Below are 18,399 nucleotides of genomic sequence, written 5' to 3'. Positions count from 1 at the left end.
TCTGCGATAAGGGACCACTGGCCTGAAAAATCCCCAAATTTGTAAGTGGGCAGCCTCTGGCTCCACCCTGGGCCAGACCTGGGGCTCCTCTTAGGCAAATTCAAATTCAGACCTTCCAAGCTCTGACAAGTGTGGTCTCCTCTCCACCCCCAGGCTCTTGGGCTGGTGCTTTTGAAGGGTTTCCCAAACCTACACTCAAGTCTGGGAATTCTCACCCAGACTCTTGCCAGCTCATCTCCCTTTTCAGTTTCACTTCCCCAACCCCCAGGGAGTCAAGCCAACCAATGGAACCAACATGGCTGTGTTCCAGGAAAACGTTAAGGACACCGAAATGTGAACTTTGCAAACTTTTCATCTGTCACGTAATCATACTATTTTGGGTTTCCCCCCTGCCACTAATGACTTAAAAATGTCAAGACCACTCTTAGCTCAGAGATTTGGCCAGCAGGAGGAGTTTGCCCGCCCTTGCTTTAGACGCTGCTGGTTGCTGGGACCCTGGTCCTTCCTTGGTTGTTTGCACAAATTTGCCATGCATTGCCTCATTTGATTCTCATGACCCATGTAGGAGTTACTGTTATTTTCGTTTTACATCTATTAAAACTGAGGCCAAGATGACATCACTGCAAAGGAAGTTCCCTCCTGGGTCAACAGACCTCTGGGCCCTTCTAGCACTGAATTCAGTGGGTCCTACTCAAACCCCAGGCAAAGCCAGTCAGTCAGAGTCACGGCCTGGTCCTCAGAAGGCAGGACAAGTGGTAGCTCTATCTGCTAGGGCATCCCCAGGGCATGCTCCTTACAGGGTCTGACTGGTAAAACAGGTAGATAAACAAAGGCAGAGGCTCCTAATGGAAGGACAGCAAGGAGGGGCCACCACCAACTCAAGCCTGGAGGGAGCTGAGGAAACCATCCTGGCCCTGGTGAGTTTCACTCTCATTATCTCATCCGGATCAGTTTCACGATACCTCCCAACACCAAGGCTCCTACTGCTGCATCTACAGTCCCCTTGCCCTCACCCTCCACGATGCAATCTTCAAATCCCAGGCGTGCTCTGTTGGTGCTGACCTTGCAGCAAATCCCCAGCCCCAGAAAAATGTCCCCTTTCAGGGGAGTTGCTTTTTCAGCTCTACACAATGTACCATAACTTAGTATTTGTATTTAAAATTTTTTTACCTCATCTGAGGTGCTACCATTGGGCTAGTTGTAGGGGAATGGCTCTACCAAGGCGCATACTCTCAGAGGCCATAGGCCACACAGCTCAACTGAGCCTGAAAAATCCCCAAATTTGTAAGTGGGCAGCCTCTGACTCCACCCTGGGCCAGACCTGGGGCTCCTCTTAGGCAAATTCACATTCAGTCCTTCCAAGCTCTGACAAGTGTGGTCTCCTCTCCACCTCCAGGCTCTTGGGCTGGTGCTTTTGAAGGGTTTCCCAAAACCTTCTGGAACTGAGGGTGGAGGCCTGAGAGGCACTGCCATAAGGCCAGCTCCACTCCCTGTTCCATCCCTTTGGGAGGCTATCAGGAATTGCTGTCTCCTGGGATTTTTTTCTAAGCAGGGATGTGAGGCTTCCGGTTCATACCCCACTCCCCCCATGGTATAGCTGCAGACTAGACAATCTGCTCAGCTGCAGTCTAGAATTGGCTCCTCAACAAGGGTAGATGCTGTGCCTCCTGTTGCAGGCCCCTTTGGGTGCTTTTCCATTCACTGTCAGTAGTAAATTGAATGTAAGTCACTGGAGGCTGGGTGCGGTGGCTCACGCCTATAATCCCAGCACTTTGGGAGGCCAAGGCAGATGGATCACCTGAGGTCAGGAGTTTGAGACCAGCCTGACCAACATGGTAAAACCCCATTTCTACTAAAAATACAAAAATTAGCTAAGCGTGGTGGCATATGCCTGTAATCCCAGCTACTTGAGAGGTCGGGACAGGAGAATTGCTTGAACCCAGGAGGCGGAAGTTATAGTGAGCTAAGATCATGTTACTGCATTCTAGCCTGGATGACAGAGCAAGACTTCATCTCAAAAAAAAAAAAAAAAAAAAAAAAGGGCTGGGCGCGGTGGCTCACGCCTGTAATCCTAGCACTTTGGGAGGCCGAGGTGGGTGGAGCACGAGGTCAGGAGTTCCAAGACCAGCCTGGCCAAGATGGTGAAACCCTGTCTCTACTAAAAATACAAAACTAGCTGGGCATGGTGGTGGGCGCCTATAATCCTAGCTACTTGGGAGGCTGAGGCAGGAGAATCACTTGACCTGGGAGGCGAATGTTGCAATGAGCTGAGATCATGCCACTGCACTCCAGCTTGGACAACAGACTCTGTCTCAGATTAAAAAAAAAAAAAAGTCACTGGTACTTTAATGGCTCTATTTGTCAGGCCTTGGCCTGCTGCAACATTCCTTGACAACATCACCAACACCAACCTGGGGCACATCACACATATTAAGGGTATTACTTCTGTAACTTGTTTGAATGCTTAGGTGAATACCTAAGACGATCTAAAGAGACAGAATGTCTTACCGAGCCAACCATCAGATGTTCCTGGAAACCACTCAGGATCTCAAGGTAAAGCTCCTGATGACAGTGCCTTTGTGCATCACCACCCTACTGCAGAATTCAGCCAGCTGGCCTTGGCTTGTGAACTCTCACCGCAGTTTGCCACTGTCAGTTGAAACTGGTGGCACATGCACATAAGGTGATCAGAGTTCCAAGTGGCTATCTACAAGCATGAGCATTGAGAATGGTGAAGTATTTGGGGATCCCTTGGACTTAGCTGACAACTCCTTCAAGAAGACACAGGGTCTTCCTTATCTTTGCTTATGGAAAGAAGAGGCAGGACTAAATCACATATTTAAATCCATATTTATTAAATAGCCCTTGTTTTTCATTCAGGAGATACCAGAAGGGCCCAGGTCCTGGTGCACAGCAAAGCTTCTCATTCTGGAACAGAGAACCTGGCACCCAAACCTAGGGCCAGAGGTCTGTCAGACCCATAGGCCAGGCCCAGAATTGGAAATTCCTGACTCCTTCCAGAAGGGCAGCAAACAAGGTTTCAAACTTGCTCAATTAAGGTGCCAAGACTTGCATTCAAATTCAGCTCCACTCATCAGCAGATGTATTAACACAGGCAGGCCTCATCTGTAAAAATGAGATGAGAAACACTTCACAGACCTGTTGTGAAAATTAAGTGACATAATTGACACAACTAGGGATTATTACAAACCCCTATTGCCATCAGCGGCAACAAGAGAACTGAACCCTACTTACCAACTCCTGAACCCACTCCCACCATGAGCTGAGAGGCCTGTGACCAACCTCAGTGGCAGCCCATGCCCTTTCCAGGGACTGAAACACTGGCCACTGACCTAAGGTTACTCCAGAGAAAAGACTATGTATGTTGAAACCAAATCACAAAAGCAGTAAAATACCACCCCCAAGAATCAGGGTTCATGAGTCCAAACACTAGACAACTGTTTGTCCCAAAATAGTCTTGTGAGCTCAAAGACAAAGAACTTTTCTGGGATTCAATCACCTGACTTACAATACGGGAAGATCAAAATAAGGCGATGGTTTTTGAACTTTTTCTAGCCAGGTGATTCTAAATAAAACAGGAGTGAAGTGACTTGCTAGGTGAGACCTTCCTGCACACTTACCCCTGCACAGGTTCCAAGGAACAGCCTAGCAGCCACTGAAGGTATCTTCTCTCAGGTCAGGTCCCCTCTAGCTCCGGCATCTCAGGATTGCTGCTGTAGAAACACTGAGGGATGGCAGGTACTCTTGTGCCATGTGCTGGGTCAGGGACACAGAGTGGAGCCATTGGTGAGAGGTGGCTGTCAGGAACTGGCAGCTAACAAGGTCGCCTCCCAGTTTCATGGACACTGGTAGAAAATACAAAATTCCTCGATTAGGGACAAGGGATCATTGATTATTCAAAGCAATAGCAATAGCCAGAGCATCAGCATTTTCTACCACCCTCCCAAGCCCCAGTTCCCATAGGGAAGTCAGAGGCACCTGCCTAGGCCATTGGACTACTACAGGAAAGGAGTGCAGGACTCTACCCTTTCATAACGCACAGCAAGAATGCCTGCTCTCTGCTCTGGAAGAAGGTACTACCTCGTATGTTCCAAGGCTGTCTGCTGCACAAACATCCTTGAAAAGATAATAAGGAAAAGGGGTAGCCAGTGCTTTACTCACAAGATTGCTTGAACACGAGACTCAAGGAGGGACCTCAGCAGGCCTGGGGTGTTCAGCAACTGTTCCTGGCCTGAAAAGACAGAATCAGCTGGAAGCCTCTACCTTTAAGAGAGGCGACCCCACCACCCAAAGGAACACAGGAGCTGTGCTGCTTGTGCTATGCCCAAGCCAGCAACACTCTTCCCATCCCAGTCAATTCTTTTTTTTTTTTTTTTTTTTTTTTTTGAGACGGAGTCTCGCTCTGTCACCCAGGCTGGAGTGCAGTGGCCGGATCTCAGCTCACTGCAAGCCCCGCCTCCCGGGTCCACGCCATTCTCCTGCCTCAGCCTCTGGACTAGCTGGGACTACAGGCGCCCGCCACCTCGCCCAGCTAGTTTTTTTTTTTTTTTTGTATTTTTAGTAGAGACGGGGTTTCACTGTGTTAGCCAGGATGGTCTCGATCTCCTGACCTCGTGATCCACCCGTCTCGGCCTCCCAAAGTGCTGGGATTACAGGCTTGAGCCACCGCGCCCGGCGCCCCCAGTCAATTCTTTAACACACCTAACACCAAGACAAGAACTTGAAGGCATCCATCTCCTTCCCACCGGCTTCTATATTCCACTCAGGCTGCAGGATGAGAGAGGCCTGGCATCAAACCCTGATCTGCTGGTTTGTGGCTGGGCAACCCTGGACCTTGGGCCCCTCATGTGTACTGAATTTAAACACAACCTCATGATGATACCTCAAATATTTAAAACAAGAATTAAGAGGTCTGGGCAAAATAGGTGTTCAACATTAGCATCTTCCTCTTCCATGAGTTTTTCCTTTAAGATGAGTACACATTGACCTCACCCTCCACTAGCTCCTGGGGCACTCAGCCCCTCTGCAGAACTGAGACTTTGGTTCTCTTTGCTTTGCCTTGTAAATATCCTGTTCATGAGTCTCTCAGGGCAGGACTCTTCCCTGTTACTCCTCTCCACTGTTTCAACTCCTACCCTTACCACCTCTCTTGGCTTCATTCTCAACTTTTAAAAGACTTTTGGGCCGGGCACGGTGGCTCAAGCCTGTAATCCCAGCACTTTGGGAGGCCGAGACGGGCGGATCACGAGGTCAGGAGATCGAGACCAGCCTGGCTAACACGGTGAAACCCCGTCTCTACTAAAAATACAAAAAACTAGCCGGGCGAGGTGGCGGGCGCCTGTAGTCCCAGCTATTTGGGAGGCTGAGGCAGGAGAATGGCGTAAACCTGGGAGGCAGAGCTTGTAGTGAGCTGAGATCCAGCCACTGCACTCCAGCCTGGGTGACAGAGCGAGACTCTGTCTCAAAAAAAAAAAAAAAAAGACTTTTGCTTTAAGTGTATAATAAAATAAAATTTGTACTGAGCCTGGAGCATAGCAAACACTCAGAATTCCCTTTACCTTTCACTCTAGCATCGTCCAAAACAACTTCCACAGCGACAGAAATGCCCTCTAATCAGTGCGGCCCAATATGGTAGCCACTGGCCACCTGTGGCTACTGACCGTCTGAAATGTGGTTAGTGTGAAAATTAAATTAAATTTAATCATGCATACCAAGTGGCTGCCACATTAGATGGGGCAGATCTATATAAGGCCCAGCTCTATACAAGACACCAGATCCAGGAGGGAGCCAGTCATTGTCTGAAATTTCTATAACCTTGCTCTGGATGGAGCAGAGCAAGGCCTCAAACCGTTTCAAAACTGTTCTAGCAAGCACTGAAGGAATGCATAGGGTCACCGCAGACCCAAGCACGCTGGAGGCTTGCTACCCTCATTCACCCAAATCCCCCACACTCAAGGAATCTGGCAGCCCACTCTCACTAAGCACCAGTCCCTGCTGGAGGCTGTGGGAAGAGAACAGAGTTCAATTAGGCACCTGAGCTTGGTTCCAGGAGCCCAGAGCTACTGATGACTCTCAGGGAAAGATCATTTCTGGCTAAGGAAGAAGGGAAGGTGTCTTGGAAGAGATAAACTTACTAAATTATTAAATAGATCAGACAACACGAACTAAACTTCCACATTATTCTATGACACTACAATTCTAGCATGGCTCTTCACTGTGACCAGAAACATCCTTATTTATCATCATGTAGTTAATATAAATGCAGCCTTTTCCCCTTTATTTTTCTGTCATGTATCTTTTTTTTTGACACAGTGTCTCGCTCTGTCGCCCAGGCTGGAGTGCAGTGGCCGGATCTCAGCTCACTGCAAGCTCCGCCTCCCGGGTTTACGCCATTCTCCTGCCTCAGCCTCCCGAGTAGCTGGGACTGCAGGCGCCCGCCACCTCGCCCGGCTAGTTTTTTGTATTTTTTAGTAGAGACGGGGTTTCACGGGGTTAGCCAGGATGGTCTCGATCTCCTGACCTCGTGATCCGCCCGTCTCGGCCTTCCAAAGTGCTGGGATTACAGGCTTGAGCCACCGCGCCCGGCCTCTGTCATGTATCTTACGGCTCAGAAATCACTTCTGAACGAGTAAGACAGGACACATGAAGTAGATTTCATTTTCCCCATGAAATAATGGTTCAGAGAAAACGCAGGCCTAGTTCCAGGAAGGCAGAGTTGGGGTCTTTGCAACGTGATTTACCGGGGCATCTTGCGAAACAGTTGCTGTGACAGTAAGCTCTTCCACTTTGAGACCATCACCTCAGCCAAGGCTCCCACCTAGAAGGGAACAAATGTAGTTAGCTCCAGCTTGTGCCTCTGAACCATTATTCAGCTCTAGCTCCATGCAACGCCTGGCCCACTCTACAGCCTCTCTTGAGGCAGGTCTACACACCACCCCATGCCTTCCGGTGAGGTCCCTCCAGACCACACGTCTCATACCGCCCACTGGGGTCCACCCACGTCATGCAGGAGAAGCCCCATTTCTCTGCTGAAAGAGAAGCACGAGGTTACTTATCACGTAACCCCCGAGTCTCCTCCGGGGAAAATGTTCCGAACGCGCTCAACCCCGTCTTGCGAGGAAGTAGCACGTGTAGTGAAGGCTTGGGCTCCAAGAACTACTGGTGCCCCCACTCACTGCGGCCCAGCCTCCCACGCCGCCCGCCACTCAACCCGATCCCCCAAGACCCCTACCTGGGCTCAGGAATGGTCAGGCAACACGTGAGGCCCAGGATTGCGGTGGATGACTATGCTGCAGAAGACCGCGCCGCGGCGAGTACGGAATATGGAGTACAGACGCCGCCAGCCAAGACTGACGCCGCGCGCTGCGCCGCGCACCTCGACGTCACCGCATAGTCCCGCCCCGAAGCCGTGCGCGGCCCGGGCCACAGCGTTTGGGGCAGATTACGTCACGCTGCCGCGGGCGGTCGCTTGGTGGGGTGCGGTGGGCCGTAGACTTTAGGGTCCTGGGGCTCGACCGCGCTGCGTCCTGAGGCGTCAGCGGAGTCTCTGGACCGCCCTCTGTTATCCTCCTTTAGTGACCAGAAGACTGGAGTTACGTAATCTGCCCCTGCCGCTGAAAGGACGGAGGTCTGACTCCGTGGCCTGGAGGGGCGCGTTGAGCCCCTAATGGGTGGTGCCTTCCTGATGCGGCCGCACAGGAAGGGCCGGGCGGAATCCAAGCACGAAGTGGATGTGGAGCCTTGGGAATGAACAGGAGCCTGCCGGTGGGAAAGATGATGCAGGTGGAAGGGCAAATACAAACTATACATAGGGGGCCGGGCGCGGTGGCTCAAGCCTGTAATCCCAGCACTTTGGAAGGCCGAGACGGGCGGATCACGAGGTCAGGAGATCGAGACCATCCTGGCTAACACGGTGAAACCCCGTCTCTACTAAAAAATACAAAAACCTAGCCGGGCGAGGTGGCGGGCGCCTGTAGTCCCAGCTACTCAGGAGGCTGAGGCAGGAGAATGGCGTGAACCCGGGAGGCGGAGCTTGCAATGAGCTGAGATCCGGCCACTGCACTCCAGGCTGGGCGACAAAGCAAGACTCTGTCTCAACAACAACAACCAAAAAAAAAAAAAAAAAAAAAAAAAAAAACCCAATTATACATAGGGTTTAATTTTCCCTGCGGAAAATAAGGGACGAGAAACCATCCCCCCTCCCTTTTTCTTTCAAAATTTCAGCATCTCTCCTTTCCAAATGTACTCAAGTCTTTTTCTTCTATGGCTAGGTTCAACTCAGGAGTGTTTCTTGGGAGCCATCTCCTTGAAGTGTAATTGTTGGCCGGGTGCGGTGACTCACGCCTGCAATCCCAACACTTTGGGAGGCCGAGGCAGGCGGATTACAAGGTCAAGAGATCGAGACCATCTTGGCCAACATGGTGAAACCCTGTCCCTACTAAAAGTACAAAAATTAGCTGGGCATGGTGAAGCGTGCCTGTAGTCCCAGCTACTCAGGAGGCTGAGGCAGGAGAATCGCTTGAACCCGGGAGACGGAGGTTGCAGTGAGCCGAGATCGCGCCACTGCACTCCAGCCGGGAGACAGAGCGAGACTCCGTTTCAAAAACAAACAAACAAAAAGAAAAGAAAAGGAAAGAAAGAAATGTAATTGTTAAGGGACGAAAGGGCCCAGAGTCCGGTTTTTTTTTTTTTTTTTTTTTTTTTGAGGCGGAGTCTCGCTCTGTCGCCCAGGCTGGAGTGCAGTGGCGCGATCTCGGCTCACTGCAAGCTCCGCCTCCCGGGTTCCCGCCATTCTCCTGCCTCAGCCTCCCGAGTAGCTGGGACTACAGGCGCCGCCACCACGCCTGGCTAATTTTTTTGTATTTTTAGTGGAGACGGGGTTTCATTGTGTTAGCCAGGATGGTCTCGATCTCCTGACCTCGTGATCCGCCCGCCTCGGCCTCCCAAAGTGCTGGGATTACAGGCTTGAGCCACCGCGCCCGGCAAGAAAAGAAAAGGAAAGAAAGAAATGTAATTGTTAAGGGACGAAAGGGCCCAGAGTCCGGTTTCTTAGGAGGACAAAGCCTTAACTTGTCCCCTGACTCCAAATTGCAAAACCTACATAATGCGATGGGCTATCTCTACTTAGCTGTATACAAAAAGTGAGTTTCTGTCTTTGTGTTGCCTTTAGCAGGTTGCATGTGATGTACAGCATCACAATCTGGTTTAATACTTATTCAATAATGGTTTTCTGTCTCTTCTACGTTTGTGGAGAGGTTTCATGGGTTGGGAGGAAACTGCCGTCCATCCCCCACCCACCCCCAGGCAGAGGAAAGCACATTGAAAGGTCCTGAAATTGGGAAGGACATGGTTTGCTGGTGATACAGCTAAGTATTACAGTTTGTAGTGTTCTGGAAGGGTCTCAATGAGGAGCGGGAGATAAGGACTATGTGTTCAAGGGTCTTGAATGTTCAGGCTAGAAAAGTGAGAACGTGGTTCTGTAAGTAAAAGCAGAGTAGTGCTTGAAACTTGTATTTTACGTATAGCACCTACTAAATACATTCAATCACCTTACAGTATACAAATTCCATACTTCACTAAATGTCAAAACCCTAACGGACAGATAAGGCAGAACTATTACTTCCAGATTACTAACATGGAAACTAAGGCTCACCCAAACAAGTTAAGTGGTTTGTTCAAGACCTCCTACAACAGCCAGGGCCTGGTGCAGATTGTCCTAGTACAGGGTTTTCTGGGCTGTCCATTCTGCCACTCCGCTATGAGATTGTAATGGCCCAACAGGTTCACATTGCCTGCTGCCTAAGCTGAACCCATTTATCAAGACAGGGGAATTGCAATAGAGAAAGAATAATTCATGCAGAGCCAGCTGTGCGGGAAACTGGGACTTCTTTTCTTACTCAAATCAGTCTCCCCAAGCATTTGGAGGTCACACTTTTTAAGGATAATTTGGAGGGTGGGCGGCAGCCAATGAGTCAGGAGTGCTGATTGATTGGGTCAGAGATGAAATCATAGGGAGTTGAAGCTGTCTTGTGCTTGACTCAGTTCCTGGGTAGGGGCCACAAGATCTGATGAGCCAGTTTATTGATCTGGGTGGTGCCAGCTGATCCATCCAGTGCAAGGTCTGCAAAATATCTCAAGCACTGATCTTAGCCTTTAGTGATGTTATCCCCAGGAGCAATTTGGGGAGGGTCAGAATCTTGTAGCCTACAGCTGCATGATTCCTAAACCATAATTTCTAATCTTTTGGCTAATTTGTTACCCCTACAAAGGCAGTCTGGTCCCCAGGCAAGATTGGGGTTTGTTTTGGCAAAGGGCTATTATTGTCTTTCTTTTAAACTATAAGTTTTTCCCAAAGTTAGTTCAGCCTACACTCAGGAATGAACAAGGACAGCTTGGAAGTTAGAAACAAGATGGAGTTGATTCGGTCAGATCCCTGTCACTGTTTCAGTTATAATTTTGCAATGGTGGTTTCAAGATGAAAGAGAACTGGGAAAGTAAATAGTTACGAAGGGCCAGAGAATGTGTGTTACTGAAGAAAGTGGGCTCACCTAAGGAACTGAAAGAGAAGTGCTTTTTAACAGAGTGATAACCCCAAAAAATTCACTAGAGAAGAGGGGATGCGGCTGGGCGCGGTGGCTCACGCCTGTAATCCCAGCACTTTGGGAGGCTGAGGTGGGAGGATCACTTGAGGTCAGGAGTTCAAGACCAACCTGGCCAACATGGTGAAACCCCTTCTCTACTAAAAATACAAAAAATAGCCGGGTGTGGTAGTGCATGCCTCTCAGGAGGCTGAGACAGGGGAATCGCTTGAACTCAGGAGGCGGAGGTGGCAGTGAGCCGAGATGGCACCACTGTATTCCAGCCTGGGTGACAGAGTGAGACTCCGGCTCAGAAACAACCAAAAAAGAGCCAGGCGTGGTGGCTCATGCCTGTAATCCCAACAGTTTGGGAGGCCAAGGCTGGTGGTTCACCTGAGGTCAGGAGTTCAAGAGCAGGGTGACCAACATGGTGAAACCCCATCTGTACTAAAAATATAAAAAATTAGCCGGGTGTGGTGGCACACACCTATGATCCCAGCTACTTGGGAGGCTGAGGCAGGTGAATTGCTTGAACCCGGGAGGCGGAGGTTGCAGTGAGCCGAGATTGTGCCATTGCACTCCAGCCTGGGCAACAGAGCGAGACTCTGTCTCAGAAAGAAAAGAGAAGGGGAGATGCTTACTTATTATCAAAGTAATTAGAGGCCAGACGTGGTGGCCTGTAATCCCAGCGCTTCAGGAGGCCCAGAAAGGAGGATCGCTTTAGCCCAGGAGTTCAAGACCAGCTTGAGCAACATCACAAAACCCGTCTCTACAAAAAGCTTAAAAAATTAGCCAGTCATGGTGGTGTCCGCTGATAGTGCCAGCTGCTCAGGAGGCTGAGGTGGTGGGTAGATCACTTGAGCCCCAGAGGTTGAGGCCGCAATGAGCTGTGATCGTGGCAATGCATTCCAGCTTAGGTGACAGACCAAGATCCCGTCTCAAAAACAAAAACAAAAACAAAACAAAAAAACAAAAAAAACTAATTAGAAAGGATGCTAACACAAAAATCACATAATCAGTTTAATTGTGATTATGCTGGGAAACTACATGAGACTGGCACAAAGAGAGAAACATGACAGCAGTATGTTAACTGCTTATCAGAATACTAAAAATAACTTTCTTCAAACCCACATCTCAAATGAGTAATTCCATTGTTCTTCCAGGCCAAGTAGTGACGCAGGATATTTTTCTTTAGTTCAGCTAAAATCTGGGTTCTTGTTTCCCAATCAGGAAAAATTAGGCACATGGACACGTTGAAGGGTCAGAATTTATTAAGTGAAAAGAAAGCCCTTAGCAAAGAGGCAGTCCTGCCAACAGTCTCCCACTCCACAGATTGAATACCAGGCCACCACACCGGAGCTGAAGAGGTCCGGCTCCTCCCCTGCATAAAGCGTGAATACCTGGTGGCTCCACCCCATTCCCCCAGTGCACACGTGGGCCCCTAGTCTGAGCCACTCCACACTGATTTATTTCCCTTACTACACATATGTTAAGGGATGGAATTTTTCACCATAGGCATGTTTAGGCAAGCCCCCTGCACATAATGACCTGGATGGCATTTGGCTGTCTCCTTTCTCTATCAGTAGCATATTTAGGGGAGGAAAGATGAATTTTCTTGCTACTCTTCTAAATTCTCAGCTAGAGCCCTTGTAACAAAAGATAGATTTTTTTTTTTTTTTTTTAAGACAGGATCTCACTGTGTCTCCCAGGCTAGAGCACAGTGGTGCTATCATGGCTCACTGCAACCTCCACACCCCCAGGATCAAGTGATCCTCCCACCTCAGCCTCCCAAATAGCTGGGACCACAGGAGCTTGCCACCACACCTGGCTATTTATTTATTTATTTGTTTATTTTTCTGAGACAGAGTCTTGCTCTGTCGCCCAGGCTGGAGTGCAGTGGCGTGATCTCGGCTCACTGCAACTTCTGCCTCCCAGGTTCATGCAATTCTCCTGCCTCAGCCACCTAAGTAGCTAGGATTACAGGCACCCATCACCATGCCTGGTTAATTTTTGTATTTTTAGTTGAGGCAGGGTTTCACCATCTTGGCCAGGCTGGTCTTGAACTCTTGACCTCGTGATCCACCTGCCTCAGCTTCCCAACGTGCTGAGATTACAAGCGTGAGCCACTGCACCTCGCCCTAATTTTTTAATTTTTTATTTTGTAGAGACGGGGTCCTGTCCTGTTGCCCAGGCTGATCTCCAGCTCCTGGGTTCAAGCAATCCTCTTGCCTCGGCCTCCCACAATGTTGGGATTACAGGCGGGAGCCACCATGCCCAGCCCAAAAGATTAACAAGAGAAAAACAAATGGAGCTATATTAACATGTATACTTTGCATATACCTGTGAGATGCCCAAGAAAATGAGTAATTCTCAAAGGAGTGGCTTAGAATTCAGGTTTAAGTACCATCTTCAGCTAAAAACAAGGGAGTGAGGAAGGCCAGTTTTGGGAAAAAGACCCGAAGAAGCACAGAAAACAAGTTGCTGCCTTCTCCATTGATAAGGGTCTCTGGTGATTTAGAGTCATCTTTCTCTTCCTGGTACAGAGAGGGAGACACCCTTATGAAGAGTGTAAGCGATTTCTTCTAAGACTAAATGTATCTTTCAAAGGGGTAGCTTATGCTGTTTTCATAGCTTCTGTTTCTCAAAATTATCAGCTCAAAATAATCCTCATGCCAACGAGGCATATTTTGGGGTGGCATATTCTGGTCTCCTACAGATGTATGCCTGAAAAGAAAATTAGCAATTTGGCTCTAGAAGAATAAACAGTGTTAGCTAATGAGATGTCAAAGTGGAACTTGCAAGGTTGCTTCCGTTGGGGGCCACACAGTGTGGCTGTATTTCTGAGGGGTCATTCTGATCCAGAGTTGATTTGGTCCTTCATGATTTATAGGCCTGGAAACTGGATATTAAAATTCACTGATAATTCACTCTAATCAACTCTAAAGTGTCTTTCCTTCACTAATGAAGTCTATATGGTTTTATCACATGCACAACAGTCGAAGTGTTGCATGTCATACGTCAAAGAATAACTCAAGAGAAGGCCAGGCATGGTGGTTCACACCTGTAATCCCAACACTTTGGGATGCCAAGGTGGGTGGATGACAAATGGGGTCAGGAGTTTGAGACCAGCCAGGCCAATATGGTGAAACCTGTCTCTACGAAAAACACAAAAATTAGCTGGGCGTGGTGGCACGTACCTGTAGTCCCAGCTACTTGGGAGGCTGAGGCAGAAGAATCGCTTGAACCCAGGAGGTGGAGGTTGCAGTGAGCCAAGATTGTGCTACTGCACTCCAGGCTGGGCCACAGAGCAAGACTATGTCTCAAAAAAAAAAAAAAAAAGAATAACTCAGAGACATCTAGTTAGTTATTTGCAAGTCAGTTAGTTCTCATATGAGGGAGACAATTGATAGACTCAAGGACAGATGACTGAGAGGCACAATAAGAAAAAAAGTGCAGTCAGCTTCAAGAACAGTGAAAAGATTCACTTAAAAAAATTGGCTGGTTGGTTGGCCACAGTGGCTCACACCTGTGATCACGATACTCTAGGAGGCTGAGGCTGCTGGATCACCTGAGGTCAGGAGTTCGAGACCAACCTGGCCAACATGGTGAAACCCTGTCTCTACTAAAAATACAAAAATTGGCTGGGTGTGGTGGCACATGCCTGTAATCCCAGCTACTCGGGAAGCTGAGGCAGGAGTTGCTTGAACCCAGGAGGTGGAGGTTGCGGTGAGCTAAGATCACACCACTGCACTCCAGCCTAGGTGACAGAGCAAGACTCGTGTCTCAAAAAAAAAAAAAAAAAAAAAAAAAAAAAAAGCTCATGCCTGTTTTAGCACTTTGGAAGGCCAAGACACATAGATTGCTTGAGTCTATGCATTCAAGACCAGCCTGGGCAACATGGCGAAACTCTGTCTCTACAAAATACAAAAATTAGCCAGTGTGGTGGCGTGCATCTGTAGTCCCAGCTACTTGGGAGGCTGAGGTGGGAGGATAGCTGGAGCCTGGGAGGTTGAGGGTGCAGTGAGTCGAGATGGTTCCACTACATTCTAGCCTGGGTGACAGAGTGAGACCCTTTCTCAAAAAAAAAAAAAAAAAAAAAAAAAATTGGCCGAAATCTAGCAAAAATGCAAATCTGGGAACACTGTCTTTGAATAGGCCAATTAAGTGTAAATTTTCAGTGTTTAGGGGCTTTCTGAAAACTCAAGGGCCTAGCTAGGAAGCATCTATGCGAAGCTATGTTCAGGTAATGTTGCCAGTGCCTCTCCACCTCAGTCTGGCTCGGTGTACATAATTTCCCTTATTAGAGTTTCTCTCAGATACAAGGAGGAATCCCACACAGTCCGTACCTCCAAAGGAGCTTATTCTGGTAGAGGAAATGTCCTAAACATGGTTAACTCTAGCATCACAGACATACAGATAAGGTTACCTGGAAACTGGAGGAGGGAAAAATTGCATCCAGAAATGTAGTGAAAGATGTGATTATTGAGCTGGGTCACAAAGCTCGACAGCCAAATTCACCAGCAATCTAAAAGACTTGGGTTTAAGCCAGGTGTGGTGGCTCACACCTGTAATCCCAGCACTTTGGGAGGCTGAAGCAGGCAGATCACAAGGTCAAGAGATCGAGACCATCCTGGCCAATATGGTGAAACCCCGTCTCTACTAAAATACAAAAATTAGCTGGGCAGAAAGATTTGGGTTTACTAACCCACCATGACCAGGGAGAGCACCCCAGAGGAAGAAAGGCTACTTCTCATTATGAGGGACTAGGAAGGGGATTTTGTAAGGTTTGGGCTGGCACTGAGTAATTCTGAAGAGGGGAGAAGGGGAAGTGAGTATCATGGTTATAAAGTTGCTTTCATGAAGTGTGGGCAGTTTAGTAATTGGGTACCTCAGTCGCTTTTGTTCAAGATGTAGGAGCTACAAAACAGCTGGGGAGGTTATTGATAAGCAAGCAGTAATCAGAAGTAGGTGGCTGTTAGGACATTTTACAGCCAAGGTGTGACCTGGATAGAAAGAAAAGATTGTTTTACATTATAATGGTCTCATTGGTGTCAGTTATGAGAGACTGAATATACAAATAGACAATGGCTGGACCATTTGTACTACTAGAACTCTGACCTACAACCTGCAGCAACCTCCTCAGGAAACCAATTTGTTATCTGCAGCAACCAGCCCAGGAAACAAGCCTGCTATAAGTCATACTTCCAGGAAGCCAGGTGTTATCTCTAGTGACAATCCAGGAGTAACTTTTGTAACAGCCCCAAAAGGCCAGGACTTAATTAGTAACTGGCACCCTTTCTCTCACCAGGTACAAAAATCAACTCAAAATGGATTAAAGACTTAAACATAAAACCTGAAACTACAAAACTACTAGAAGAAAACATAGGGGAAATGCTTCAAGACATTGATCCAGGCAAAGATTTTATGGCTAAAATTTCAAAAGCATAGGCAACAAAACCAAAAATAGACAAATGGGACTATATTAAGTGAAACTAAAAAACTTCTGCACAGCAATGGAAACAATCAACTGAGTGAAAAGACAACCTGTAGAATGGGAGAAAATGTTTGCAAACTATTTATTTGGCAAGGGACTAATATCCAGAATATACAAGGAACTCAAACAACTTGACAGCAAAAAACCACAAATAATTCCATGAAAAAGTGGACGAAGAATCTGTATAGACATTTCTCAAAAGAAGATGTACAAATGACCAACAGGTATATATAAAAAAATACTCAATATCATAATCATCAGGGAAATGCAAATCAAAACCACAATGAGATACTATTTCACCGCATTTAGAATGGCTATTATCAAAAAGGCAAAAAATAAAGAGTTGAGCATGGTGGCGCACCTGCAGTCCCAGCTACTTAGGAGGCTGAGGTGGGAGGATCCATTGAGCCCAGGAGTTCAAGGCTGCAGTGAGCTATGATCACACCACTGCACTCCAGCCTGGGTAACAGAGGGAAACCCTGTTTCTAAAAAAAAAAAATAATAAATAAACAAAAGACAGAAAATAAGGCTGGGCATGGTGGCTCAAGCCTATAATCCCAGCACTTCGGGAGGCTGAGGCATGAGGATTGAGACCAGCCTGGGCAACATAGAGACCTCATCTCTACAAAAAGTAAAAAAAAATAGCCAGGTGTGATAGCAGGCACCTGTGGTTCCAGCTACTGGGGAGGCTGAGGTGGGAGGATCTCTTGAGTCTGTGAGATCAAGGCTGCAGTGAGCAGTTGGCATACCACTGCACTCCAGCCTGGGTGACAGAGTAAGGCCCCATGTCAAAAAAAAAGTTAGTATATATACACAATAGAATACTATTTGGCCATAGAAAAAAAAATGAAAATGTCATTTGCAGCGACAAATAGAGCTAGAGGTCATTATGTAAGCCTGTAATCCCAATACTTGGGAGGCTGAGGTGGGAGGATGGCTTGAACTTAGGAGTTGGAGACCAGCCTGGGCAACATAGTGACCTCATCCCCATAAATTTTTTTTAAGACAAAAAAACAAAGACAAGTATTGCATTTACTCACTCATATGTGGGAACTAAACAACTGTTCATCTCACTGAGATGGAGACTGGGATGGTCGACACCAGAGGCTGGGAAGGGTGTGTGTTGGCGGAAAGTAGGGGGCTGAAGAGAGGTTGGTCAGTGTGCACAAACATACAGCTAAATAGAAGGAATAATTTCTAATGTGTGGTATGTGTGTGTGAGACAGATCTTGTTTGTTGCCCAGGCTGGAGTGCAGTGGTGCAATGACAGCTCACTGCAGCCTCGACCTCCTGGGCTCAAGGACCCTACTTCAGCCCCCTGAGTAGCTGGGACCACAGGTACACACCACTATGCCCAGCTAATTGTTGTATTTTTTGTAGAAACAGGATCTCACTGTATTGCCCAGGCTGGTCTCCAACTCCTGGGTTCAAGTGATCTTCCCAGCTTAGCCTCTCCAAGTGCTAGGATTACAGGTTTGAGCCACTGCACCCAGCCTAAATTCTAATGTTCCATAGCAGAATAAGGTGACTATAGTTAACAACAATGTATGGTATATTTCAAAATAGCTGAGATTTGAAATGTCCCCAACACAAAGAAATAAGTGTTCAGGTGACGAATATCCTAAATACCCTGATTTTATTATTACACATCATATGCATGTATCAAAATATCACATGCATTTTGGCCAGGTGCAGTGGCTCATGCCTGTAATCCCAGCAGTTTGGGAGGCTGAGTTGGGCAGATCACATGAGGCCAGGAGTTCAAGACCAGCCTGGGCAACATGGTGAAACCCTGTCTCTACTAAAAATACACAAATTAGCTGGGCGTGGTAGTGGGCGCCTGTAATTCCAGCTACTCCAGAGGCAGGAGAATCGCTTGAAACCGGGGGGTGGATGTTGCAGTGAGTTGAGACTGTGCCACTGCACTACAGCCTGGACAACAGAGTAAGACTCCATCTCAAAAAAACAAACAAAAAAAATTTGCCTGGTGTGGTGGTGCATGCCTGTAATTCCAGCTACTTGGGAAGCTGAGGCAGGAGAATTGCTTGAACCTGGGAGGCAGAGGTTGCAGTGAGCTGAAATTGTGCCACTGCACTCCAGCCTGGGTGACAGTGAGAGTCCATCTCACACACACACACAAAAATCACATGTACCTCATAAATATATACAATTATTATGTGTTAGCTGGGTGCAATGGCTCATGCTTATAATTCCAGCATGTTGGGAGGCCGAGGAGGGAGGATCGCTTGAGCCTAGGAGTTTGAGACCAGCCTGGGCAACATAGTGTGACCTTGTCTCAACAAAAAT

The 18,399-nt window shown here is 47.8% G+C and overlaps 1 long non-coding RNA gene and 1 other non-coding gene across 5 annotated transcripts; both read right to left on the bottom strand.

The window, feature by feature from the left end:
* Positions 1-2,834: 2,834 nt before the first annotated feature.
* Positions 2,835-7,399, bottom strand: LOC107129198 (uncharacterized). 4 transcript variants are annotated; one of them, XR_012432485.1, is made up of 6 exons: positions 7,253-7,399; positions 6,762-6,838; positions 4,723-4,788; positions 4,183-4,252; positions 3,642-3,866; positions 2,835-3,126 (listed from the first exon to the last, which is right to left on the bottom strand). It is a non-coding gene; the product is annotated as an uncharacterized lncRNA (long non-coding RNA). The 4 variants fall into 4 exon arrangements; XR_006696896.3 differs by lacking the exon at positions 4,723-4,788 and having other exon boundaries at positions 6,542-6,838; XR_006696895.3 differs by lacking the exon at positions 4,723-4,788.
* On the bottom strand, positions 5,814-5,946 carry LOC123572652 (small nucleolar RNA SNORA9). Its single transcript, XR_006697205.2, has one exon. It is a non-coding gene; the product is annotated as a small nucleolar RNA SNORA9 (small nucleolar RNA).
* Positions 7,400-18,399: the final 11,000 nt, after the last annotated feature.

Source organism: Macaca fascicularis, chromosome 3, assembly GCF_037993035.2.
Source record: "Macaca fascicularis isolate 582-1 chromosome 3, T2T-MFA8v1.1".
Classification (NCBI taxonomy): Eukaryota; Metazoa; Chordata; class Mammalia; order Primates; family Cercopithecidae; genus Macaca; species Macaca fascicularis.
The sequence above is the reverse complement of the archived record's forward strand: the minus strand, read 5'-3'. Positions and strand labels throughout refer to the sequence as shown.